Genomic DNA, 26,810 nt, shown 5'->3' with positions numbered 1-26,810 from the left:
CTCCCATCTAATCTGGCCACCCAAGCATATCCCTCATGACTACCCTCTTGCTGTCCTGTGGGTCCAGTGTCTTTCCCTCTCATTTCATCACCACCTCCTTCATTCAAACTCTTTCTTCCTTCTGAGTGAGACTCACTGCGATCTGGCATCTCTCACCCCCCCCCCCCCCCACGTGATCTAGCATTTATTTTTCCCTCCTTCACTACCCATAGTCCGGTTTCTCTCTCCCTTCCCTCCTCCTCACGGCCCGGCGTCTCTTTCACTATCCCCGTCACACTGCTGCTGCACTTCTCTGACTTTCCGGCAGCACATCAGCTCTCAAGTCAGCCTGCCTCGCCGACCCGACCCTGGAAGCTTTCTCTCTGTGCAGCCTCCCATTCCCGCATAGGCAGAAAGCTTGCAGAGAGAAAGCTTCTAGGACCAGCAAAAGGGGGAGCTGCCTTGAGAGCTGACACTGTTGGAAAGTCAGAGAAGTGCAGCGACAGTGCAGCAGGGGGAGGGGGGTTAGTGAAAGAGAAGCTGGACCATGGGGAAGAGGGAAAGGAGAGAGGAGCCAGATTGCACAAAAACCACAGTAAAATGCTGACACTCTGGGGATACCTCTCTTACAGAAATGCTACCTATATATAACAGATTACATAGGCAGTAACAAGCATATAGAACCCTCTCCCTTTAACTAAAGGGGAAATGGGACTTGATATACCACCTTTCTGAGGTTTTTGCATCTACATTCAAAACAGTTTACATATATTCAGGTACTTATTTTGTACCAGGGGCAGTGGAGGGTTAAGTGACTTGCCCAGAGTCACAAGGAGCTGCAGTGGGAACTGAACTCAGTTCCCCAGGATCAAAGTCCACTGCACTAACCACTAGGCTACTCCTTCACTCTAAAGGCAACCTGTAGAGGAGGGCATGTGAACAAACTAGTTATTAAAATGAATGATCTTTGAATTCAGGACTGTGGAGCCTTTGAGTTGTAATAAAGAACTTGATTTGCTAGCTTACCTTTAATTAAAGAGAGAGTCGGATACTAGCGTGAGTCAGCAAGTATAGAAAAAACTGGAGAAACAGACATACGTAGATTCTGTAAGGAAGAGCTGGGAGTGGTTACTCATAGCCAGCTGTGAAGTTCTGATGGGCCATATCTCTGTACCAGAAAATCACTGGGATCATGGACCCTAAGAGAACGGTAGAGAATGAAGAGGTTATGATCACCTGGGACATCCCCATTCTGAACGATAAAAAGCTGGATGCAAAGAGACCAGACCAGTGGCGTAGCTACATGGGGCCTGAGGGGGCCTGGGCCCCCGTAGATTTCAGTCGGGACCCCCCTCCCGGTGAACCCGCCGCCGCCTACCTTCCATTTTGCTGGCGGGGGCCCCCACTCCCCGCCAGCCGATGTCCTCTCTGACCATTCTACTGCAGAGAAAAGTCTTCTTCCTTGCATGCTGACATCCTCAGAGAACAGAACTGTTCTCTGAGTCTGACATCCTGCACGTATAACGTGCAGGACGTCAGCACGCAAGGAAGAAGACTTTTCTCTGCAGCAGAATGGTCGGAGAGGACGTCGGCTGGCGGGGAGTGGGGTCCCCCGCCAGCAAAACGGAAGGTAGGCGGCGGCGCGGGAGGGTTTGCGGCAGGAGGGGGGTCGGCAGAGACGGGGGGGTGTGGGGGGGGCTAAAATGTGCCCCCTCCCCTCGAGCTCTGGACCCCCCTCCCACGGAAGTCTGGCTACGCCCCTGGACCAGACATAAGTGATAAAGGAGAAAAACATTAGAATGGCATTTGATCATAGAAGTGTCAGTTCAAGCAATTATTCCGTGAATTGGATGGAAAGATAGGATATCCTGAAATATTGAGAAATGCAGTCAGCGACCAAGCAAACATGGCATAAGTACATAAGTGTTGCCATACTGGGACAAACCAAAGGTCCATCAAGGCAAGCATCCTGTTTCCAGCAGTGGCCAATCCATGCCACTCCTGGATGAAAGATACAGAAATATCTCCCTTTGTATTGGAAGCCACAGGCTTGATTAAAATAAATTTTCAAGCACACCTATACATGTTGCCTATACAAGTTCTATCCCATGAACTCCAGATACACTGGCATAGGAGTGGGGTTCATTATTGTGAATATATGTGCAAAAGTAACCCATTTGGAGATACTGCCGCTGGAAAAAAAATTTTTTTTAATGCCAGAAGAGGCACAGATGTCAGGTAGGATCTGTGCCTGTAGCAGGAAGGGAAACCAGGCTAATAAGAAGGGCCTTGCAGTCTCTACCTGTTGCCATATCCCAGGTTTTTCTGTTTAAGGAGGAACATTTGAGTAGTATGCTGCAGGGGCGTAGCCAGACTTCGAAGGGAGGGGGGTCCAGAGCTCGAGATGATGGGGCACATTTTAGCCCCCCCCCCTCCGCAGCTGCTGCCGCCGCCGCTGCCAACCCCCCCAGCTGCCGCCACCACCACCAACTTTGACCCCCCCTGCCAACGACCCTCTCGACCCCCCCTCCCGCTGCCAACCCTCCCCCGCCGTCACCTACCTTTGATGGCGGGGTACCCCAACCACCGCCAGCCGAGGTCCTCTTTTTACAGCGCAGGGCTTCGTTCTGTTTCTGTGAATCTGACATCTTGCACGTTGTACGTGCAGGACGTCAGACTCACAGAAACAGAATGAAGCCTTGCGCTGGAAGAAGAGGACCTTGGCTGGCGGGGGTTGGGGTCCCCCGCCAGCAACGGTAGCGGACAGCGGTGGCGGGGGAGGGTTGGCAGCGGGAGTGGGGGTCGAGAGGGTTGTTGGCAGGGAGTCCAGGGCCAAATCTACGGGGGCCCAGGCCCCCGTGGCCCCACGTAGCTACGCCACTGGTATTCTGTGCCCCTCTGACTCCATTCTCTAGTAATGACCGCCTTTCCTCTCACGGCCTACTACTACTACTACTACTATTTAGCATTTCTATAGCGCTACAAGGCGTACGCAGCGCTGCACAAACATAGAAGAAAGACAGTCCCTGCTCAAAGAGCTTACAATCTAATAGACAAAAAATAAAGTAATCAAATCAATTAATGTGTACAGGAAGGAGGAGAGGAGGGTAGGTGGAGGCGAGTGGTTACAAGTCAATGCAATGTTAAAGAGGTGGGCTTTCAGTCTAGATTTAAAGGTGGCCAAGGATGGGGCAAGACATAGGGGCTCAGGAAGTTTATTCCAGGCGTAGGGTGCAGCGAGACAGAAGGCGCGAAGTCTGGAGTTGGCAGTAGTAGAGAAGGGAACAGATAAGAAGGATTTATCCATGGAGCGGAGTGTACAGGAAGGGGTGTAGGGAAGGACGAGTGTGGAGAGATACTGGGGAGCAGCAGAGTGAGTATATTTATAGGTTAGTAGAAGAAGTTTGAACAGGATGCGAAAACGGATAGGGAGCCAGTGAAGTGACTTGAGGAGAGGGGTAGTATGAGTAAAGCAACCCTGGCGGAAGATGAGACGGGCAGCAGAGTTTTGAACCGATTGGAGAGGGGAGAGGTGACTAAGTGGGAGGCCAGCAAGAAGCAGATTGCAGTAGCCTAAACGAGAGGTGACAAGCATGTGGACGAGGGTTTTGGTAGAGTGCTTGGAAAGAAAGGGGCAGATTTTACGGATGTTGTAAAGAAAGAAACGACCGGTCTTGGCGATCTGCTGGATATGAGCAGAGAAGGAGAGAGAAGAGTCAAAGATGACCCCAAGGTTTCGAGCTGAGGAGACAGGGAGAATGAGAGAGTCATCAACAGAAATAGAAAACGGGGGGAGTGGGGAGGTGGGTTTGGGGGGAAAAATGAGAAGCTCGGTTTTGGTCATGTTTAATTTTAGGTGGCATTGAGACATCCAGACAGCAATGTCAGATAAGCACGCTGAAACTTTGGTTTGGATGCAAGGTGAGATATCAGGGGTAGAAAGGTAGATTTGGGAGTCATCAGCATAGAGATGGTAGGAAAAGCCATGGGATGAGATTAATGAACCAAGGGAAGAAGTGTAGATAGAAAAGAGGAGGGGACCAAGAACAGAACCCTGAGGTACGCCGACAGGCAGAGGGATAGAAGTAGAAGAGGATCCACCAGAGTGAACACTAAAGGTGCGGAGGGAGAGGTAGGAAGAGAACCAGGAAAGGACAGAGCCCTGGAATCCAAGTGAGGACAGGATATCGAGGAGTATGCTGTGATCGACAGTGTCAAAAGCAGCGGAAAGAGTTTGAGTTCTCAGTTTGCTTTTTGCCTTTCCAGAGTAACATTCTTTTTGCATATCCTTTTGATAAAGTAACACATCCAGATTTGGCTCTTAAAATAATTTGTCTTTCACAAAGCAGTCTACATAAAGGATAAATCCAATTTTTCTGAACACTCTGCTGGTTATTATTACAACATTTCTCAGTGTTAAGCTGTGATATTCAACAAATTGTTCTTTGGTTGTCATAATTTAAATTCTAGCATTTATGCTTGACTAAATGCAGAATGTATGCATCCAGCTCTGATGATCTGAAGCTGCCGACTCTGTGTTGATGACAATGGCTTTGTGCCAGGCCCATAATACTCTGGTTGTTTTCTTCTGTATGGATTGAATTTTCATATTCATATTATCCAACATTTCCTGCTTTCCGGGATGCTTTTTACAAACTTGGCTTATGCCAAGGCTCTGTCTTACTTTCACACATTCTCTTTCAGCTTCCAAACACTTCTATGCTGGCACAGAGGAAGTGTACCAGGGAGAAGGGGCATCTTGCTTCATCAAAAACCAGGAAGTCTGTTGTGGTGGTTGATCTATGCAAGGGGAGATTGGAGCTATGTGGAATAGGAAGACAGGGAAAATTCTGGAAGATAGAATATGTGAATTACAGAACCTTCCCTTTTCTCATTGCCTTGGCTTCTAAGTCTTGGACCTCACCATCTGGTCCTGGCCGTTTTATGGATTTCCAGGAAAATACATATCAAAGTGTGTGGAATTGTAACATAGTAGATGACAGCAGATAAAGATCTGCATGGTCTGTCCCATCTGCCAAACAATCACATCTATATAATAATTTGTCAATCTGCGTTCCTGGGTGGCTGGCTGGCTGGGTTCGTAACCGTATGCAAATGAGCTACTATGTAATCGGCTCACCTCTAGCTTTCCCTTCCTTCTCAGTGTCCCGCCCTCGTGGAAAGAGGAAATTACATCAGAGGAGGGTGGGACAAACAGAGGGAAGGAAAGGGAAGGCTGGAGGCGAGCCGAGCCTGCCGCTTTCACTGCCGCCGCTGCGACTTGAGGTAAAATAAAAGTTTTAAAGACCGGGTGGCAGGAAGGAAAGGAGGGCTGTTGTGGGAGACGCGGTGCAGAAATGGTTCAGTGCATGTCCAATACATGCACCCACGCTTCCGCAGGCCACGTTTTGCCGTGCCTTTGTAAAAGGGCCCCTCAATGCATAATTTAAAAAAAAAAAAAAAACAGCGATTGCATAATAGAACATCTGTTAGATTTTGACCAAAAGTGGACCATGAGCCTCTGTAAGAGAGGTATTAGTATCAACACTTCGTCTGCATAGATAAGGTCAATGGTTTACACTTAGAAATAAGCAATATGTATGCTACAATTTTAAACACTTACATATGTAATGCATGCATAACTTTGAGTGCCCAGGGTATTGAATTGCCCCTCATCTATGGACACAATTTGCTTTGGGATTTATACCACCAGAAGGACATTTTTTGCAATGTAAATTATTTGTGATGCCGTCACATACCTAGCAAGGATTCTCTTACGTGGAGCCGCATGGTGTAGTGACTACAAACAGCAGCTGTGTTATGCTCTCCGCCGGACACCACACCAGGCCTCCTTTTACGAATGTCAACAGGAGCTGGTTGGTTTTGCAAAGGTTGCTTCAGCTCTGCTTGTCATCTTGGCAAAATCTTATCCGTTCCAAATAGTCATCTGCTGAATAAGGGTTTATGTTTATTGTACTGCCCTTCGCAAAACTTATCAGAAAAGAAAGAAATGGAGAAAACAGAGACGAAAGCTAACAACATACAGTATTAAAAAAGAAAAGAGCCATAATAAAAGTCTGTAACCTAATTCTCCACTTCCCTCCCAACCACTCTAGATTAATGGGGAGTGTAGGAGTAGCCTAGCGGTTAGAGCACTGAGGGTGCCCACGAGTGCCCAACGAATGTCAGTTTGGAGTGACTGCCTGGCTACCATGCAGCCCTAGAGGTAATTTCATTTTTTACGCATGCCGGAAAATAATTTTTATTTTCCTGCAAATGGCGGAAACGGGGCAATAATTGTCACTCTACACGCGTAGACGATTACCGCACGGTTACGCGTGAGACCTTACTGCTAAGCCAGTGACTGGCAGTAAGGTCTCAGACCCAAAATGGACGCGCGCCAATTTTTATTTTGCCGCACGTCCATTTTCAGCAACATTTTTACAAAAGACCTTTTTTTACAGGTGCGCTGAAAAATGGATCTGTGTGCGCCCAAAACACGTGCCTACACTAGCACAGTCCATTTTTCGGCACACCTTAGTAAAAGGACCCCTGAGCTAATAATGGATCACAACCAGGAAATCCTGGTTTGAATCTTACTGATGGTTATGGTTTATTTAAACTTTCCATACCGCCCAAACTAACTAGTAGAACTGAGCAGTGTACAATCAAAATTAAAAATTCAAAAGGTAGAAAAAGAACTATAATATGTGATAGTGCAGAAAACATGCAGACATCCAAACCATATGATAGTAAACATAGTAGATGACGGCAGAAAAAGACCTGCACGGTCCATCCAGTCTGCCCAAGAAGATAAATTCATATGTTCTACTTTTTTATTTGTACTGTCCTCTTCAGGGCACAGACCGTATAAGTCTGGCCAGCCCTATCCCCGCCTCCCAACCACCAACCCCGCCTCCCACCACCAGCTCTGGCACAGACCGTATAAGTCTGCCCAGCACTATCGCTGCCGCCCAACCACCAGCCCAGGCACAGACCGTATAAGTCTGCCCAGCACTAGCCCCACCTCCCAACCACCAGCTCTGCCACCCATTGATAGAAGAAAAGAAAGAAAACAGACATTTCATCAATAAATAACTAAAATCACAGGAAAGCTGTTAGCCAGAGGGAAGGCCCTCACCTGCCTCACTGGTCAGTGCCAAATACCTGCCCAAAAAGCCATGTCTTTAGTGCAATTTAAAATTTTTTCAATGAGGGGATACCACGAAGAGTCAACGGCAAGTTATTCCAGTTGGCGGGGACCAAGAAATAGAAAGTGGAATGCCTTGCACATTCCAATCTTGCTCATTTTGGTCCAGGGAGGATCAGATGATAATCATTAATAGACTGGAGAACCCATGACGGGGTATAGTGAGAGCAGCTAGGTAATCTGGGGAGCCCATTTTAAACACTTTGAAAGTAAGAAATGCAAATTTATAAATAATTCTTTGCATAACAGGCAACCAATGATTCTTTCTAAACAGTGCAGTGACACGATTGGATTTCTTCGCATGAGAGAAAAATCTAATAGCCACATTCCGCATAGTCCTGCAACTTTTTCAGTAAAGATTATGTAAGGCCAGCGTATGCACAATATTGCAGTCATCCAGCTTAGTTATGAGAAGTGAGAGAATAAGACCATAAAATGTATTGTTGTCAAAAAAATATCATACTGAACTGCATATGATCTTGGGTAAGACACGTAACCCTCCATTGCCTCAGGTACAAACATGAAGGGCAAATTTAAAAAGGGATTCTAATCTAATTATAGACTCCAACTGCATGTACTAATTGAGGGGCCCTTTTACTAAGCCGCGATAAAAAGTGACCTGCGGCAGTGTAGGCGCATGCATTAGGTGCACGCTAGACCAATTTTTACCGCGTCTGCAAAGAAGGGATTTTTTTAATGTGGCGGGAAAAGGGCATGCGGTAAAACTGAAACCAGCGCTGTCTAAAACCGGCCTGAGCCCTTAATGCCACCCATTGATCTAGCGGTAAAGACTCACAGGCTACATATGCAGTGACCGGTCGGCGCGTGCCAACTGCTGATTACCGCTGCAAATGGTGCGTGTGGGAGGAAATAAATAATTAATTCATTCAGGTGTTATGGGCATGCACCAAATCTGAAATTACCACCGGGGGGGGGGGGGGGGGCATGCTGAGCTGGCGGTAGTCTCATTTGGGCGCGTGCTGCACGCGCGTAGAGCCTACCACGGCTTAGTAAAAGGGCCCCTTATAGAACAGGTGCACTTATGTACATGAATGATGTCACAAATCGACATCTACATGCATAGATCTGTACAACTAGAACACTAGTCACATACCCCTGGATTCTATATGTGGCACCAAAAAATCAGCGCTGAAATTTCGTCATGGAACCAAGGTGCATGTGCAACTAAATTAGTTAACAAACTATTTATGAGCCTTAATAACTGCACTTAATTGGCACTAATTTGGATTTGCACATGCGTCAGCTTGCACACTATTAAGTGCCTAAATCCCGTGGCGGGGCATTTTCGAACGGGGACGACCATCTCTAAGGGCGCCCAACTCTAAGGACGGTGCCACGAAGGGGCGGGGCAACACGTATTATCGACGTATTATGGACGTCCATCTTTTGTTTCGATGATACGGTCGGGGACGCCCAAATCTTGGCATTTAGGTCGACCTTAGAGATGGTCGTCCTCGGTTTTCGCTGATAATGGAAACCAAAGACGTCTATCTCAAAAACGTCCAAATCCAAGCCCTTTGGTCGTGGGAGGAGCCAGCATTTGTAGTGCACTGGTCCCCCTCACATGCCAGGACACCAACCGGGCACCCTAGGGGGCACTGCAGTGGACTTCAGAAATTGCTCCCAGGTGCATAGCTCCCTTACCTTGGGTGCTGAGCCCCCCCAACCCCCCCCCCCCCCCAGGTCCGCCTGCCTGAAGTACACTGCACCCACTACAACTGCTCCAGGGACCTGTATACTGCTGCAATGGACCTGAGTATAGCAACTGAGGCTGGCATAAAGGCTGGCAAAAAAGTATTTTAAAACTTGTTTTTTATGATGGGAGGGGGTTAGTGACCACTGGGGGAGTAAGGGGAGGTCATCCTCGATTCCCTCCAGTGGTCATCTGGTCAGTTTGGGCACCTTTTTGAGGCTTGGTTGTGAAAAAAAATGGACCAAGTAAAGTTGGCCAAGTGCTCGTCAGGGACGCCCTTCTTTTTTCTATTATCGGCCGAGGACGATCATCTCCTAATCACGCCCCAGTCCCGCCTTTGCTACCCTGCCGACACGCCCCCGTGAACTTTGGTCATCCCCACCCTGCCGACACGCCCCCGTGAACTTTAGTCATCCCCACGACGGAAAGCAGTCGAGGGTGTCAAAAAATCGGCTTTCGATTATGCCGATTTGGACGACCTTGCAAGAAGGACGCCCATCTCCCGATTTGTGTCGAAAAATAGGCGTCCTTCTCTTTCGAAAATAAGCATGATAGTGCACAACTCAAAAGGGGAGAGGCATGGGCAGGTCCGGGTGCATTCTGAAAATTTGCATGCAGTTTTATAGAATATCATCATTTACGTGCCAATATGTCATGAATTGAGTGCCGGCATTTACACCAGGTTTCAGCTGGCCTAAATTACCGGCACATAACTTTAGGCGCAAGAATCAGTTCTAAGCACTGTTCTACAAAGATCATTTATCCCGGAGTGCCCTTTACAGAATATTGCTTAACACTAATTTTTTCCAGCACTGATTTTTGAGTGTCATGTATAGAATTCTCCCCATGGTGCATAATAGCAAATGGTCTGTACCAGTGGGCAGAGCATGGGCATGTCTTGGGCATTCAGGCTAGCAATGTGCATATCTTATAGAAAAGTACCAGATGCACACATTGCAAGGCACATTAAGGAGTTCTAGCTTACGCCTGCCATCAACCTGGCATAAGCTTTCACGTCTAAGTTTTGGCACACCAAAGCGGTTTTGTATTATTATTTTATAGTGGGTTAGACATGCCTTAATGCGGTTATAGAAGTGGCACTGAATGTGCCTTTTTGTCACGCCTACATTTAGACATCCCTTTATAGAATTGCTCCCATTTTAATAAGCAGCGGTAGGGCTAACGTGCAGGTAGTGCGTGCCAAATCGACACAACCACCGGATAGAGCAGACGTTCCTGTCAGTAATCAGCAGCGCAGCCATATTGCCGTGCACTGCATGATTACTGTGTGATTAGCATGTGAGCTTACTGCTCAGTCAGTAGGTGGAGGTAACGGATCAGGCAGAAATGGTTGAGCTACTTTTGATTTTAGCGCATGGCCATTTACTGCCCCATAAAAAAAGCTTTTTTCCCAGCAGCAGTAAAAAATAGCCCATCGTGCGCCAATTTCACGCATGCAAACTACCACATGCCACTTTTTACCACAGCTTAGTAAAAGGATCCCATAGGTAAGTCCTCTGAGGACAGGGAAATCCCACGTGTTCCTGAATGTACATAAGAATAGCTTTCAGCAGTGGCCAATCCAAGTCATACGTACCTGATAGAAACCCAAAAAGTAGCAACATTCCATACTACTAATCCCGGGGCAAGCAGTGGCTTCCCACTAGGGACTTTTCTACCAGGAATTGTCCAAACCTTTTTTAAACCCAGTATGCTAATCACCTCCAAGGGGGGCCCGGCACCGGGGTCAGGCTACTGGCGCTGCAGTCCCCGGTATCACCTGCCTGCCTCCTCGGCTCCGGGCCCCCTTCATTCGAAGCGGCAGTCGCAGATCGCGTCTCTTCTGGCCTTCCCTCCCTGTGTTCCGCCCTCGCGGAAACCGGAAGTTACATCAGACAAGGGCGGGACACAGGGAGGGAAGTCCAGAAGAGACACGATCTGCGACTGCCGCTTTGAATGAAGGGGGCCCGGAGCCATGGAGGCAGGCAGGTGAGACCGCGGACTGCAGTGGCGGGGGAGCGACGGGGGGGGGGGGGGGCGGCAGCAGTGAGGTCGGAGGCGAGGCAGCGTTGCCCCAGGCCCGGCCTAGTCTCTCGGCGGCCCTGCTAACCACAGTTACCATATTCTCTGGAACTATCAGTTTCATTGAGTGTTCCCTAGTCTTTGTGGTTTTTGAAAGAGTGAAAAATTGATTCACTTTTACCCAATCTACACCACTCAGGATTTTGTAGACCTTGATCATACCCCTCCTCAGCCATCTCTTTTCCAAGCTGAGGAGCCCTAACCTCTTTAACCTTCCTTCATATGGGAGGAGTTCCATCCCCTTTATCATTTTGGTCATCCTTCTTTGAACCTTTTCTAATTCTGCCATATCTTTTTTGAGATACAGTGACCAGAATTGAACACTATACTCAAGGTGAGGTTGCACCATGGTGTGATACAGAGACATTATAATATTCTTGCTCGTATTTTGCATCCCTTTCCTAATAATTCCTAGCATCGTGTTTACTCTTTTTTTGGCCACCACCGCACACTGGGCAGAAGATTTCAGCGTATTGTTTACAACGGCACCAAGGTCTTTTCTTGAGTGGACCCCAGCATCAGGTAACTATGATCTAGATTATTCTTCCCGATGTGCATCACTTTGCATTTGTCAATATTAAATTTCATCTGCCATTTGGATGCCCAATCTCCCAGTCTTCCAAGGTCTCCCTGCAATTTTTTCACAATCTGCATTTGTTTTGACAACTTTGAATAGTTTTGTGTCATCTGCAAATTTAATCACCTCACTCGTTGTTTTGATTTCCAGATTATTTATAAATATGTTCCACTGGTCCCAATACAGATCCCTGCAGCACTCCACTATTCATTCTCCTCCATTGAGAAAAACAGTCATGTAATCCTACCCTCTGTTTTCTGGCCAATAACCAATTCCTAATCTACAGAAAGACATTGCCTCCTATCCCATGACTTTTAAATTTTTTCTCAGGAGTCTCTCATGAGGAACTTTGTCAAAAGCTTTCTAAAAATCTAGATATACTACATCAACCGGCTCACCTTTATCCACATGTTTATTCATGTCTTTAAAGAAATGAAGCAAATTGGTGTGGCAAAACTTCCCTTTGCTGAACCCATGCTCACTGTATCCCGTAATTTTATTCTTTATAATAGTTTCCATTCTTTTGCCAGGCTCTGAAGTCAGGCTTACTAGGCTTTAATTTCCTGTATCACCCTGTTCTTATGCACTTTTAAATAATGAGCCTTTCCAAAATTGTTTCCACTTACATTTTTTTTGGAAAGGCTTATATAAGTGCAGAAAAACAAGTGCCAATGTTTGCTTTCACTTTTAATTCTGCTTGGACTCACGCACATGCTTGGTTCTCATGAGCAGCCCTTAGACTTGCACCGGCTTCTTTTCGCTTGCAAAAGAAGACAACCCCCCACCCCCCCCGCAGTGCAACATGAAAAACTGACAAGAAATTTTCTCCTGAAAATATGATTACCATATGTCCAGTTTTACCCAGACATGTCCTCTTTTTGGGCCTGTCTCAGGGTGTCCTCCCCTCCTGTACCTCATTGTCATGCCCCGGTGGTCTAGTGGCCTCTTTGGGGCAAGAAAGAGGCAGAAGTCTTGCAAGGTCACTGCTTGAACTCTTGGCAGCCACTTTGAAGCAGCGCCGGGAGCAAGAGGTCTGTGGCAGTGCCGGGCAGGAAAGAAGGGTCTCTGAGCGGACGGTACATTTTCAGGGTTATGGGCCGTCATTTCCTTATGTGCATTGGCAATGAATCCTAACTGACCTCTTTAGCATTCATTTAAATGCATTTCAATACAATTTGTAGTAATATTTAGCTCACATGTTAACACCCGCGCTCGAGCCCTTTGAGCATTCAGCGCACAATAACATGCGTGCAAATCAGATGCTACCCACTTTTTAAAGTTGACATTAGTTTTGAGCATTCACCCCATAGTTGGAAGTGCATAGGGTTACCATATGTCCGGATTTACCTGGACATGTTCTCTTTTTTCCAATCTGCCCGTTTGTCCAGAAATCCGGACAAACGGGCAGATTGCTAGCCTCTCCTCCCCTTAGTTACTACTGCCCTGGTGGTCTAGTGACCTCTTCCGCCTTCGGGGCAGGAAAGAGCCCCCTCTTTCCTGCCCGGAGCACTGCCCTGCATGCATCCTTCCTGTTGGTGATCTTGGCGCCGATTCAAAATGGCCGCCGAGAGTTGACGTGACCTCGCGAGACTTCAACTCTCGGCAGCCATTTTGAATTGGCGCCAAGATCACCAACAGGAAGGATGCATGCAGGGCAGTGCTCCGGGCAGGAAAGAGGGGGCTCTTTCCTGCCCCAAAGAGGTCACTGAACTACCAGGGCAGTAGTAAGGTAAGAGGAGGGGGGTGATGGGGAGAGGGGGTGACGGGATGTGTGACAGGGGGGATGGGAAAATGTGACAGGGGGCGGAGCGAGGGCGTGAAAGGGGGGCAGGCTGGGGTGTGGAAGGGGCAGGGTGTGTGTGTGGTGGGGCGGGGCATGTGTCCTCCTTTTTGGGAGACAAAATATGGTAACCCTGGAAGTGCACCAGTCAGTAATGAATATGTATAATCAGTGCTGACACTCCTGTGGATAGTGGCTATGAATACACCTGGGCAATTTAAATACCATGGCTGGCATTTGAATATTGCCCCAAATATAAACATGTATAAATTCCCTGTTTGAAACAAGCAACAAAGTGAGGAGGACTCAAGGAGGACGTCAAATAACTCTTTAATTCTAACAAGCATAAAAACGACCCGACACGGCCGTGTTTCAGCACCAAAGACCTGCCTCAGGGGTCAAATAGATCTCTTACATTCTTGATAACAAGACCATACAAGAGAAGAAAACAGGATCCTCGCTGTGGAACCACTGTGTTATCCTTAGAAGCAAGCCACTATGATACGACCGCCGTCAAACCGGCAACCATCAGTGATGTAATTCAAGCAAAATGTTGCTCACGTTTGCGTGAGGGACTTTTCCTCCTCTTTGTTCTGCTTAAATTCCCTGTTTCGCCACAGTTTCTGCTGTTTATGGAAAAGGCAGAGGGGATGCATGCAGCTGTTCTAGCACAAGGCACGACCTTCTTCAGCTGAGGCAATGCTGTTTTCTCACCGCTCGCTTCCTCTTCCCAGAAGAGCAGATTCATCAGATGGAAAAAGATGAGACTCGGTTCAGGCACTCAGCTCAGGCTTGCATGTTCTCCGTTGACTGAATTTGCTGGCATTGTGCTTTCTCGCTGGTGGTCAGAAAGATCTAATGAAGCTGTTTCCAAGCTGGCGTTTGTTTGTGACTTTTGAAGTGGATGGTTCTTTCCCCTTTGACCTCATTAAGTCGCTTTCATGATAGAACATATTTTTCCTTCTCCGGCATGGGCTAATAGTTCTCGCTGTGCCGGCTAACCTCAGGAGTGGGGAGCTGATAGCTTGCTGTTCTTTTGGGATTTCATTCCTAAAGGGTAGTCAGTAGAAATAAATCAAAACATAGAAAAGAAAATAAGATGATACCTTTTTTATTGGACTAACTTAACACATCATTTGATTAACTTTCGAAGGTAACCCTTGTTCTTCAGATCGGAAATAAGCAAACGCGTTGACAAATATCAGAATATATAAGTGAAACAGAGGCTTTTCAATGACAGTCTCACAGGAACATTTACATTAAATAAATGCCAGGAAAGTGAAATAATAAAATATACATCCTTAAGTAAATAACATGAGAAACAATGACTTTTAAATTAGTCCACAAATATAGATTCAAGATATAAGGAAATACTTGAAAGAGAATAATCCCGTTACAGGCAAATAGAAATATTATGAGAGGATAGAACACATTCCCAACCAGCGGTTTCAGCTACCCGTTGGAGCAGTCAAGGACCGCTCAACTGTGTCACTTTCCTTAAGAGAGATAAATTGCATCAATTTAACCCGGTCAAAGACACATAGTTAACTGAATTTAAAGAAATTAAACATCTACAGGAAAATTTTAGGATAAAAGTTCCTCCTAGTGCTAGAGTCCGTGACCTCAGCGCCAGGAATTCTTTTCTCCGTTTCTGTGTGGATCTACTCAAATCCGGATAAACTTGTATCCTCGCCCCGAAAAATTGCTGGGAAATATTTCTGAAGTAGAGCCTCAAAGCATTATTTCTATTAGACTCAAAGGCGAAGGTTACCAACAAAGTCGTACGTTCAGTAATTACCTCCAACGAGGTTTCCAATAATTCAGTTAAATTTTGTGATACTGTTGGGGCAGAAGGCAATTTTGAACTCGTTATATAATACGCTTCTACAATTGGAGGAAATAAATCTGTTGGTATTCCCAAAACATCTAGAAAATATTTTCGCAAAATTTCTATTGCGGGTATCATGGGTGACTTTGGGAAATTCAAAAATCTCAGGTTATTCCGTCTTAACTGGTTTTCTAGATACTCAGTCTTCTTCTGCACCTTATCAGTATCTACCAATAATGTTCCAGAACATACTTGTAGTTTCTTAATCTCAGAATTGTTTAACTCACTTTTCTCTTCTTGTATCTTCACCCTCTCGTCCAACGCCTGATGTTACAACTTAATTTCGGCCACTTCAGCTTTAAAAGAGTTAGTGGATTGTTGCACAGTCAAACTAAGGGCCTGGATTGCATCCAACAGGGTTTCCAGTGTAACCACGTCAGGTCTCAAAAATCCGCCAGAGGTCGTCACAGGAGTTGCCAAGATAGGAGAAGCTGGGGAAACAACCTCATCCAGGCTTCGTCCTGATATTAAATTTTCCGGCGTGGAAGATCCCGCTGGGCCTCCTGTAGGCGTAACCGATGTAGGCAGCGCTTCTCCAAGAGGAATGATCCCTCCGGCGGGCCTCGGCGTTTGTTGAGGCGGGCTCAAAGACGCCGTCTCGAAGCTAAGGTCTCCTGGAAATCCAGAAGACCCAACCAAGGTCGGTGAATGTGCTCCTTGCGTTAGAGCGCAAAACGCCTCCATCGTTTTCTGTCGCATAGCTGGGATGTTACCTGGGCTAGAGGAGGCTTTAGCCCCTGTCTTCTCCTTTCTTTTCCCCATAGATTAGGGAATATGAAAGAAAGCTAAGCGAAGGCCGGTGGAGGAGCAAGAGCTTTCACAACACACCTCCTCTCACGGACGCCATCTTGCAGAAGGCGAAACCTTTTTAAAGACTAGTCTAGTACTTTTGTCACTAACCATCAAATGTTACTGTGTATTGCCTTCATCAGATCAGTGCAACCAAAAATATTTGCTGTTATTTCATTGTTTCATAGGTCAGACCTTATAGACGGGTGGTTATTTTTGGATTAAAAAGATCATGTTAAATGGTGGATTTTATGTGCAGGGTAAGGCAAAAAATGTAACCCCCTAGAGTCATTTTGCTATTTTCTTAGCAATGGTTTGGAATTTCAATGTGAAATTTTACAGTTATATTTGTTGTTATTATCTACATTTATATGCTGAGTAGAATGAGATTATCTTTAAACACAGCAAAGTGTAAATTTAAGGGCCCTCTTTGTACCCCAGAAATTCTACTATGTGGTGGGCCGCCTGCCTAAATCCTTTTGATATTCCATCCCAGTGATATGTCTCTTGTGTAGATACCAGAAGGCGTAAGTCTAGGATACTGTCCATGACCATAGTCTTCTATCTATCAGGATCTAGGTAGATCTTTGTCTATGTAACTTAGTGTAAAGAGTGTGTGTGAGTTGTATGTGGCTTAGTTTTAAGTTAGAATGACAGGTAAAGAATTATTGGAAATAAAGACAGAGATAAATTTCAGAAAGAAGACTTTAATCTTACCAAGTTGTTCAATTAAGTACAGACATCAAACAGACTCTGGTTTCAGTCGCACAGGGCCTTGCCGTCTGAGCAAGCGTTGGGGAGAACTCCGAAACTAAGCCAAAATTTCCCTTCTTTTATACCCACAGCTCTCAATAGAAGTCAATTGTGAGGAACATTTTTTTCTAATATTTCTCAATTTCTGAGATCATACTTTCGTATCCGGCCACATGCGCATCTGTACCATCTGTCTTTCCGTTCTAGCTATTTCAAGAGATTGCCCCATATCCGTTAAAGTCAACATGTTTTTGGAACATTTAGTTTTTTTCGTTTACCAAAATATCTTTCTGTTAAGATACCAGTTTCACATCTTTCTTTAGTCATACCTTTCATAACATGTTATGATCTCAGTGCCATCTGATGGAAAATAAGTCCCACTTTAAAAACCTCATTTTATTCCTTTTGCCCATTTTTATTTCATTATAGGTGCTATATTCAATTAGAAAGTTGTACCTGGTTGTGTTAAGACCCATTGTTCAAACCTGCTTTTTGCAGATTCTCAAATATGACATCATTAGCTTGTTATTTGGCCTAGTCAGTACTTTTCCAGTCGCTTTAGGCTATGTAGCTTAGCCCACCACTATTCCAGTGGTAGGTTTGAAGCTAGGCCTCATATTAACATTCCCCTCTTCACCCTATCCCATAGGGTGACACCAGGGTAAATACACCATGGTACCATCCATTCCAGAAGGTATCCTATCAGGCCATCAAATTTTCTGAGTCTTACGGTTAACTGGTACAGTCAAATTTGTTTTTTTTTTGTTTGAAATTACCATCTTGGCACCACTTCAATTATTTCAATACTTCTTATCTATATCTGTGGTTATACAAAAACTTATAATTACTATAATAATATTTTTAATTCAACCCATTAATATGCAGGTTCTAACTTATTCTTACCTATGTGAGTATATATTGTTATCAATCATAAATTCTTTGGTTATATGCAGATTATTTCTTGAGTATACATTTGCATAGATGTGCATTGCTTATGTAGACATTTTGCTCATGTATCACATCATCTTATAAAGCTTTATATGGTTATATTGTATCCCCGTGTGCTATTACCTGATTATACAGTTGCAGACATCTCTCTAGTGTCTCTAGCAGTTGCATAGCGATTGGTTCTTCTCAGAGGGAGATAGTCCAATGTGTTATCTCCTGTGGTGTTGGGAAGGAGATTTTCGTACAGGGCATATTGTCCTGCTGTTGTCTTTTTCATTATTGCAGTTTCAATTAAGCGTTCTACTAAGCCTCTAGCACAAGGGATTATGCAACATCCTACTAATACAAAAATTGCTACCACTATAATTATAGTAGTGGCTGCTGAAATGATAAATGTCTTCCATTTACCAAAAGCTCTATCCATCCAACCAGTCCAGGATGTGTCAACACCAGAGTTCTCTGCCAACTCTTGTGACAGTGAGGTTAAGCCTTCCAAAGCTCTGGTGATTGATCCATCTGGAGCAGTATTGTTGGGGATAAAGGTGCAACACTGTGTACCTATTTTCCGGCACACTCCGCCCTCTGCTGCCAGAAGTTGGTCAAGCACTAATCTGTTTTCCAACGTCATCCGGCTAGTGGCGTCTAATTGCGCTGCAATTCCTTGAACTGCATCCCGGGTATAATTGACAAATCTCTGCTGGTTGTAATATATATAATTGATCCAGTCTAAATTCTTATTTATAGTAGCCCACCAAAAGAAAGCTGATTCAAATCCTGCAGCTATTTGGTTTCTGGCTTTGAACTCATCAGGAACCCCTCTTGGAACTCTAATTGCATCTATATAGACCCGATCATCAAAAGATCCAGGCATTGCATTTCTCTTCACTCGTGAGGAAGAGCTGCTATGAGGAGGGAGCAAAGATGCTATTACAATTGGAATTACCAATTTGACCAAGGCACATCTGCCTGTCCAACTTCGGTGAAGTGTATGGTGGATAGTACGGGTTCCACAATACCACCATATGTCTGCCCTAGCTTGTGAAAAGTCTGTGAGATTTAGATTTCGTAGAGTCCCTTTTTCTAGGGTTGTATTACAATTGGTCAAATTTCCTAGAAACCGTGTATTCTTCACCCCATATCGTTCCAGACATGTATGATATCTGGTAGCAGGATGTGGAATCCTGAATGCGGGTGGAACCCTCAGCCGAGGGGGTAAGTAGGGGTGGTGTTCGTTAAGATGTTGACAAGTCTGGTTGATATCATCTTTCATTTGTAATAACTCTAACATACACCAAAAACCATCTGGATCATTGTTCAGATCCAAAGGAAAGGGAACTACAGTTGGTTCTGCTCTTGCATGGGCACAAAAATAACAATTAGAAACATTCAAACTCTTTGTTGTATAATGCGCCCATTCAAGCCACAGGTTTGTTTCTCCAAATCCTGTTTCTAATGCCATCAAATCTTTGGAATTATTAATTGGCACAATCTGGTAAGGAATCTTTACTTCTGGGATCTTTGTTGGCATCAAAGGATTCTTTTCTGGTTGGGCTGGGGGTGGAACAATCTTGAATTTTCCAACGGGGTCTCTACCTGAGGCATCAATTCCTAAGGAATAAGTTCTGTATGTAACAGCCATTACTCCTCTGAAAGTGATAGCCACTTGATTACATTTGGTCATTGAACAGAGGCCATTCACTCGCAATTTCATGATAGAAATGCTCTTTTTGAGATCTGGGATCTCACTACCTGAGTAGGGAATCCATGAACCTGTATACCACCATACTTGTGCCCAACTTCCGCAATTGGAGAAGGGACACAGGTATACCTCAAAAGCTGACAAATATTGCTGTACAGGGTGTTCCCCACACATTGTGTAAGCACACACATCAAGGGTGATTGTGGTCGTGTTCTCAGTTGTGGGTAATGTTATTTCAGGGGTGGTAATAAACTGTTGTAGAAAACTTTCTAGATGTTTTGTTCCTTGCACCATAGGCATGGTGAGCACACACAACAGAAGGGCTAGGCACTGCATGTTGGTATTTTTCATGGTTAAATGCAAGATCTGGACAATACCAAAGGCAATTGGCGGTTAATGAAAATGAGTAACAAAATTAATGCTAGGGTCTTAACCAGGAGAAGCTGGGGAAACAACCTCATCCAGGCTTCGTCCTGATATTAAATTTTCCGGCGTGGAAGATCCCGCTGGGCCTCCTGTAGGCGTAACCGATGTAGGCAGCGCTTCTCCAAGAGGAATGATCCCTCCGGCGGGCCTCGGCGTTTGTTGAGGCGGGCTCAAAGACGCCGTCTCGAAGCTAAGGTCTCCTGGAAATCCAGAAGACCCAACCAAGGTCGGTGAATGTGCTCCTTGCGTTAGAGCGCAAAACGCCTCCATCGTTTTCTGTCGCATAGCTGGGATGTTACCTGGGCTAGAGGAGGCTTTAGCCCCTGTCTTCTCCTTTCTTTTCCCCATAGATTAGGGAATATGAAAGAAAGCTAAGCGAAGGCCGGTGGAGGAGCAAGAGCTTTCACAACACACCTCCTCTCACGGACGCCATCTTGCAGAAGGCGAAACCTTTTTAAAGACTAGTCTAGTACTTTTGTCACTAACCATCAAACGTTACTGTGTATTGCCTTCATCAGATCAGTGCAACCAAAAATATTTGCTGTTATTTCATTGTTTCATAGGTCAGACCTTATAGACGGGTGGTTATTTTTGGATTAAAAAGATCATGTTAAATGGTGGATTTTATGTGCAGGGTAAGGCAAAAAATGTAACCCCCTAGAGTCATTTTGCTATTTTCTTAGCAATGGTTTGGAATTTCAATGTGAAATTTTACAGTTATATTTGTTGTTATTATCTACATTTATATGCTGAGTAGAATGAGATTATCTTTAAACACAGCAAAGTTACAGACTTTTTTTGCGTGACTACCCAGTGATTTTCATGCTAAAATGTTTGCACAATAAAACTACCATTATCTGAAAAGAAAAAGGGGGTACCAGCTTACTGTTAATGATGACACAGTGACGTAGACTTTTGTTTGGGGAACAATTTTGGAGCCCTATCACAAGCTCCACCCAAAGCTGCAAACAGTCACCAAACTCGCTACAGATAATCTGGGACAGCCTGCCACAGGGATTGATGGACAAAGCTGTTAAGAACTTTCCAAAGCAACTTAAGGCCTGTGAAGGAGTGGCCTAGTGGTTAAAGCACTGGTCTTGACATCCTGAGGTAGTCAGTTCAAATCCCACTGTTGCTTCTTGTGATCTTGGGCAAGCCACTTAACCCTCCATTGTCTCAGGTGCAAGCCCTCTAGGGACAGGGAAATACCCAGTGTACCTGAATGTAAAACTCACTTTGAGCTGCTACTGAAAAAGGTGTGTAAGCAAAATCTAAAATTAAAAAAAAACTAGGAGTGGACACTTTGAGCATTTCACTGTGACACTTTGTTAATTGCATCATTTGAATGATTGTGTTTTAGCTCAAATATATATATATATTTTTTTTTTTAGTTTAAATTTATTTTTATTAGTTTTCAGTACAAAGATAAACAAGAGCTCACAACAAAACAACAGATAACACTTTACAGCAAAAAGTAACCCTGAAGCTAATAGGTGAAAACAACTATCCATGTCTAGGTTAAGATAAAAGCAAGAAAAGAGAGAGGAAGAATAGGGGGGAGCTGGAGGAGCCAAATCAGAGTGTAGGGCATGCAAGAGACATGACACACATCAATATTTCTGCGTATCACTGTACAACATTGACGTGAGATACAAGCGGTAGCCATTTCTTCCTATAACACACAAACCGCAGAGACTGCTTAGCAAGGTGTGATTCATACTTGTATATTTGAAGCACTAAGTTCCACCATTCCTGGAAGGTGACGTGCTGTAAGGACTTCCAATGCGAGAAGATTACCTTCAGCATTAAAGATACCATGGTGTTAATCGGAGACCCTTCACTGTGAGTCAGCAAACTTCTATAGCACTGATCTCTAAGAGGGGCATAATTGAACGAAAACGCCTATCTCCATGGGCGTTTATCTCCGAGAACGGGTCCGTGAAGGGGCGGACCCAACCGTATTTTTGAAAAAAATAGACGCCCATATGTTATTCGCTAATTTGTGAGCTGGACGTTTTTGTTATTCAGTGATAATGGAAAATGAAAGCGCCCAGCTCAAAAACGAATAAATCCAAGGCATTTGTTTGTGGGAGGGGCCATGATTCGTAGTGCACTAGTCCCCCTCACATGCCAGAACACCAACCGGGCACCCTAGGGGGCACTTTTACAAAAAAAAAAAAAAAGGTAAAAGAGCTCCCAGGTGCATAGCACCCTTCCCTTGTGTGTTGAGCCTCCCAAATCCCCCTCAAAACCCACTGCCCACAAGTCTACACCATTACTATAGCCCTAAGGGGTGAAGGGGGGCACCTACATGTGGGTACAGTGGGTTTGGGGGGGTTGGACGACTAACGCATTAAGCAGCACAATTGTAACAGGTAGGGGGGGGATGGGCCTGGGTCCACCTGCCTGAAGTCCACTGCACCCCCTAATAAGTGCTCCAGTAACCTGCATACTGCTGCCAGGGAGGTGGGTATGACATTTGAGGGTGAAAATAAAAAGTTGTGAAACGTCATATTTTGTGCTGGGAGGGGGTTTGTGACCACTGGGGAAGTCAGGGGAGGTCATCCCCGATTCCCTCCAGTGGTCATCTGGTCATTTAGAGCACTTTTTGGGGCCTTATTCGTGGAAAAACAGGGTCCAGGAAAAGTGCCCTAAATTCTTGCTGAAATCGCATATTTTTCTTCCATTATCGGCGAAAGGGCGCCCATCTCTGTTCGCCCGATAACCACGCCCCAGTTCCGCCTTCGACACGCCTTCGACACGCCCCCGTCAACTTTGTCCGCATCCGCGACGGAGTGCAGTTGAAAGCGTCCAAATTCGGCTTTTGATTATACCGCGTTATTCGTTTTTGTGAGATAAACGCCCATCTCCCGATTTAGGTCGGAACTTGGGCGTTTTTCTCGTTCGATTATAAGCAGGTAAGTATCACATTTTTAACACACAAAAATCACTAGGTAGTAACACTGAAATGTTAGTAACATCAACGTGTCTTAAAATAATTAATTGTTGTTTAACAGTAATACGTAAGTATGATGACTAAATATGTACATAAAATTTCTCATTGAAATTCAAAGCGGTTGCTGAAAAAATGGCAAAATGCCACACATTAATGGCATTAGCAGATGTTGTTAGTAAAAGATTCCCTTAATAGGGAATAGTTATTTATTCCTCCAAATAGTGTTAAGACCAGGGGCGTATCTGGAATCCGGCGGTAGGGGGGGCCACAGCCAGAGAGGGGGGGCACATTTTTGCCTCCCCCCCGCCGCCGCCGCCGCCGCCTCTCTCCACCCCCTCCCCGCCGTCAACCCTCCCCCGCTGCTTACTTTTGCTGGCGCCGAGGTCCGACCCGCAATCTCCGTTTTTCGTCTTCCTCTGTGGCCATGCTTCCAGGAAGTAACGCTGCAGTGCTGATTCGTTGAATCCAGTTCGACGTCTGACGTCAGACGCCGAACTGGATTCAACGAATCAGCACTGCAGCGTTACTTCCTGGAAGCATGGCCACGGAGGAAGACGAAAAACGGAGATTGCGGGTCGGACCTCGGCGCCAGCAAAAGTAAGCAGCGGGGGAGGGTTGACGGCGGGGAGGGGGGCCAGGGCGAAATCTGCGGGGGCCCAGGCCCCTGTGGCCCCACGCAGATACGCCCCTGGTTAAGACTACAGAACACTCCATGAAACTAAATCATAGCAAATTATAAGCAGGGGCATACTAAGCTGGAATCACGCCCTGTGTGACCCCCCCCCCCCCCCGGTGCCCCCACCTTATTATCCACTGCACAGAAGCCAAAAAGAGAAGCCAGTGTAAGGGGAACAGTTTTGGTGTCCCCACCTCCCTTGTGCCCTGTGTGGCTGCACCACTCACACAGCCTTCAATTAGACCTTGATTATAAGACGTGTAAGAAAGTATTTCTTCAAACGTTGCAAAATGAAACTGTAGAATTTGTTGCCAGAGAATGTTACAAACAAAAAAAGGAGCAGTGTCAACCCAGAAAGGGACACTGACACCACATAAGTTCCAAAAAGGTGACTTTATTATAATCCAAACATAAGTGTATATATGTATGAATTTAAAGTATGTTTTTTATAACTAACAGTTTGTTTGTGTATGTTTTGTTTTTTTTAGTTTTGACCCCTGAGGCAGATTGTTTATCTGAAACGTGGCTGTGTCAGGCCAGCAAAATTTCAAATACAGTCAAATGTATTATAATCCAAATGTTTGGATTATAATACACTCAAATATGCAATAAATATCAGGCTTGACTATATACATTTCATTATAGATAAATTTTTTTGGACCTCAGTGGAGAACCTTGGTGGATTGACTTCTCTTTAACTGCCAAGTTGTGTCCTCTCAAATCGTCACTGGTCTTTTAAAAAAAAATCTTATGGTGCATAAATCTTCAGAGAAAAATTTAAAACTTGTAAAGCTTGTAACTTTTTAAATATGTAAAGAGGTTCAACCACTTATATGAAGCTGTTGGCCCAGGGGATCGTTTTGTCTGACATGAGTCATGTTTTGCTAAGAAGCTGTATCAAGGAACAACCCCCTGCAAAAAAAGACATATCATGAAAGAAAAACTCATAAATATTAAAGCTATTCTTCCTATGGAAGTCATTTTACTAATGTCTTCCCCAGACCCATAATGCTGACTGCATTATACTTTTGCTGTCAAGATGGTGGCGATGTTCTGCATTCCTGCTTTTAGGACAAAGGTTGATTATCGAGTCCACGGTTCAAAAAGCATGGGATTCAAAGCAATGTCATCCACTCAAACCCTTGGGTATAACTGTCTGTAACGTAAAAATCCAAAAAGATTCCATTGTGGGAGAGAGGAGACAACTACCCTGCCTCCAACTACTTTCATGCTTTTCAGATAGCTGCTGATTGCTGTTTTGGATACACGTTTGCTGGCTAGGGGGATGCACTGCTTTCACCCCTGGTTAGTGTTCTGTCAAACCCCTGATGCAAAGAAATGTGGCCACATGGGGTCTCTTGTAATAAAGAAATTTTTGGACTCCTGGTCTGTTCTGTTTTTTACTTCTTGCTGTCTACTGCCGACCTGTAGAGCCTCTTCTTTTTGGTAATGTATATAGTTGAGCCTGATATTTATTACATATTTCAGTTTTTCCTACCAGCCTTGAGATGAAATTATAAATTTGTCTTTCGGAGTGGATTATAATAAAGTCACCTTTTTGGAACTCCCATGGCATCAGTGTCCCTCTTTAAGTTTTCACAGTTTCTTTCTTCATTTGATTATTTGCAGAGACATTTCTTCTTTACCCATATGTTTACTCTATTTTGAGAAGTTACCATGGCCAGAGAATGTGGTCAAGGCTAGTACTAAAGTGTAGGAGAAAGGTTTGAAGGGCAGGTCCATGAAGAATTTTTAGCGAGATAGGGATTGCAGCTGGTGGATATTGGATTTGTGCTTACTCTCCTATGGTATGATAGACTGATTGATGCTTAACTGGTTTGTTTATTTATTTATTTGTTACATTTGTATCCCACATTTTCCCACCTATTTGTAGGCTCAATGTGGCTTACATAGTACCAGAGAGGCGTTTGCAGACTCCGGTGTGAACAAATACAAGGTGATGTGGTAAGATCAAGTTCATGTGGCACAGCCACATTAGAGCATCATATAACGGAAGAGTTGTGTTATGTCCATTACGTACTTTAGGTTTGTTGTGTCGCAGATATCAGGCATTTATGTTGGATCGGCCGGGTATGCCTTTTTAAACAGGTTAGCTTTGTGTTTTCCAGAAGTTTAGGTGATTGTATGTAGTTTTCACGACTTTTGGTAATGCATTCCACAGTTGTGTGCTAATGTAGGAAAAACTGGATGCGTAGGTTGATTTGTATTTGAGTCCTTTGCAGCTTGGGTAGTGCAGATTTAGGTACGTTCGTGTTGATTCGGATGTGTTTCTAGTTGGTAGGTCGATCAAGTCTGTCATGTATCCCGGGGCTTCACCGTAGATAATTTTGTGAACCAGAGTGCAGATTTTGAAAGCAATGCGTTCTTTGATTGGGAGCCAGTGTAGTTTTTCACGGAGGGGTTTTGCGCTTTCAAATCGTGTTTTTCCGAAGATAAGCCTAGCTGCCGTGTTTTGAGCAGACTGAAGTTTCTTTAAGATTTGTTCTTTACATCCCGCATAGAGCCCATTGCAGTAGTCTGCATTGCTTAGTACCATTGATTGTACCAGGTTGCGAAATGTTTCCCTCGGGGAAGAATTGCTTCACACATTTGAGCTTCCACATTGAGTGGAACATTTTCTTTGTCATGGATGTCACATGGCTCTCTAGTGTTAAGTAGTGGTCCATAGTTGATTACTTTCCTACCAGTATATTGGTGTTCCTTTCTTATATTTTAATTTGTATTTTCTTTTGGACACCATTTCGATTTGTTTTTCAATGAGGAACAGCATATCAAATTTTAATAAACGATAAACAATAAGGGACAAGTATTGGCCACTGTTGGAGATAGGATGCTAGGCTCAGTAGACCGTTGGTCTAACCTAGCATGATACCTCATGGGGGTAATTTTATAATCATTTTTTTTTGTGGGTAAACCCTGTTTTACCCATGAAAGGGGCTTTTATAAAATTACCCCAGGGTTTTCATGCATATGAAAGTAGGACTGGAGGATGTTTATGTCTGTTTTTACATGACCCGAGGGTAGGCGTGGTTGCAGGAAGAGTTTGGCTGGGGCGCTGACAGAGTCGTGAAGTATATGTATGTTATAGAAAATATGCCAATAAGCAGGCATTTCGCATGTGTATATTTACACCAGTTCCCAAGCAGGTGTAAGTTTGTGTGGACACATTTACTGGTGACTGTTACAGGTTTTATGAGATTATTTTACAAGATTACTTGTTTTATTGTGTATATTTTTGTACCCTGCCTAGAAGAATGGGTTACAGGGGGTGACAAATATTTTAAACAAATAAATAAAATAGCCCCAAACTAG

The 26,810-nt window shown here is 44.7% G+C and overlaps 1 protein-coding gene and 1 long non-coding RNA gene across 2 annotated transcripts in view; one reads left to right on the top strand and one right to left on the bottom strand.

Annotated features, from left to right (window-relative positions):
• SMTNL2 (smoothelin like 2) overlaps positions 1-26,810 on the top strand; it is a 178,544-nt gene that overhangs the window by 53,597 nt on the left and 98,137 nt on the right. The gene's annotated exons all lie outside the window — the stretch shown is intronic.
• The window catches only part of LOC115456638, a 35,299-nt gene continuing 9,496 nt past the window's right edge, over positions 1,008-26,810 (bottom strand). Inside the window, exons 2-3 of the long non-coding RNA XR_003939900.1 lie at positions 5,739-5,929; positions 1,008-1,178 (exon numbers count right to left, since the gene is read on the bottom strand). This is a non-coding gene — a long non-coding RNA (uncharacterized LOC115456638). The remainder of the gene's footprint in view (positions 1,179-5,738; positions 5,930-26,810) is intronic.

Source organism: Microcaecilia unicolor, chromosome 13 (assembly GCF_901765095.1).
Source record: "Microcaecilia unicolor chromosome 13, aMicUni1.1, whole genome shotgun sequence".
In the NCBI taxonomy this organism is placed as follows: Eukaryota; Metazoa; Chordata; class Amphibia; order Gymnophiona; family Siphonopidae; genus Microcaecilia; species Microcaecilia unicolor.
Note: the sequence above shows the minus strand (reverse complement) of the source record. Positions and strands in the feature narration are given on the sequence as shown.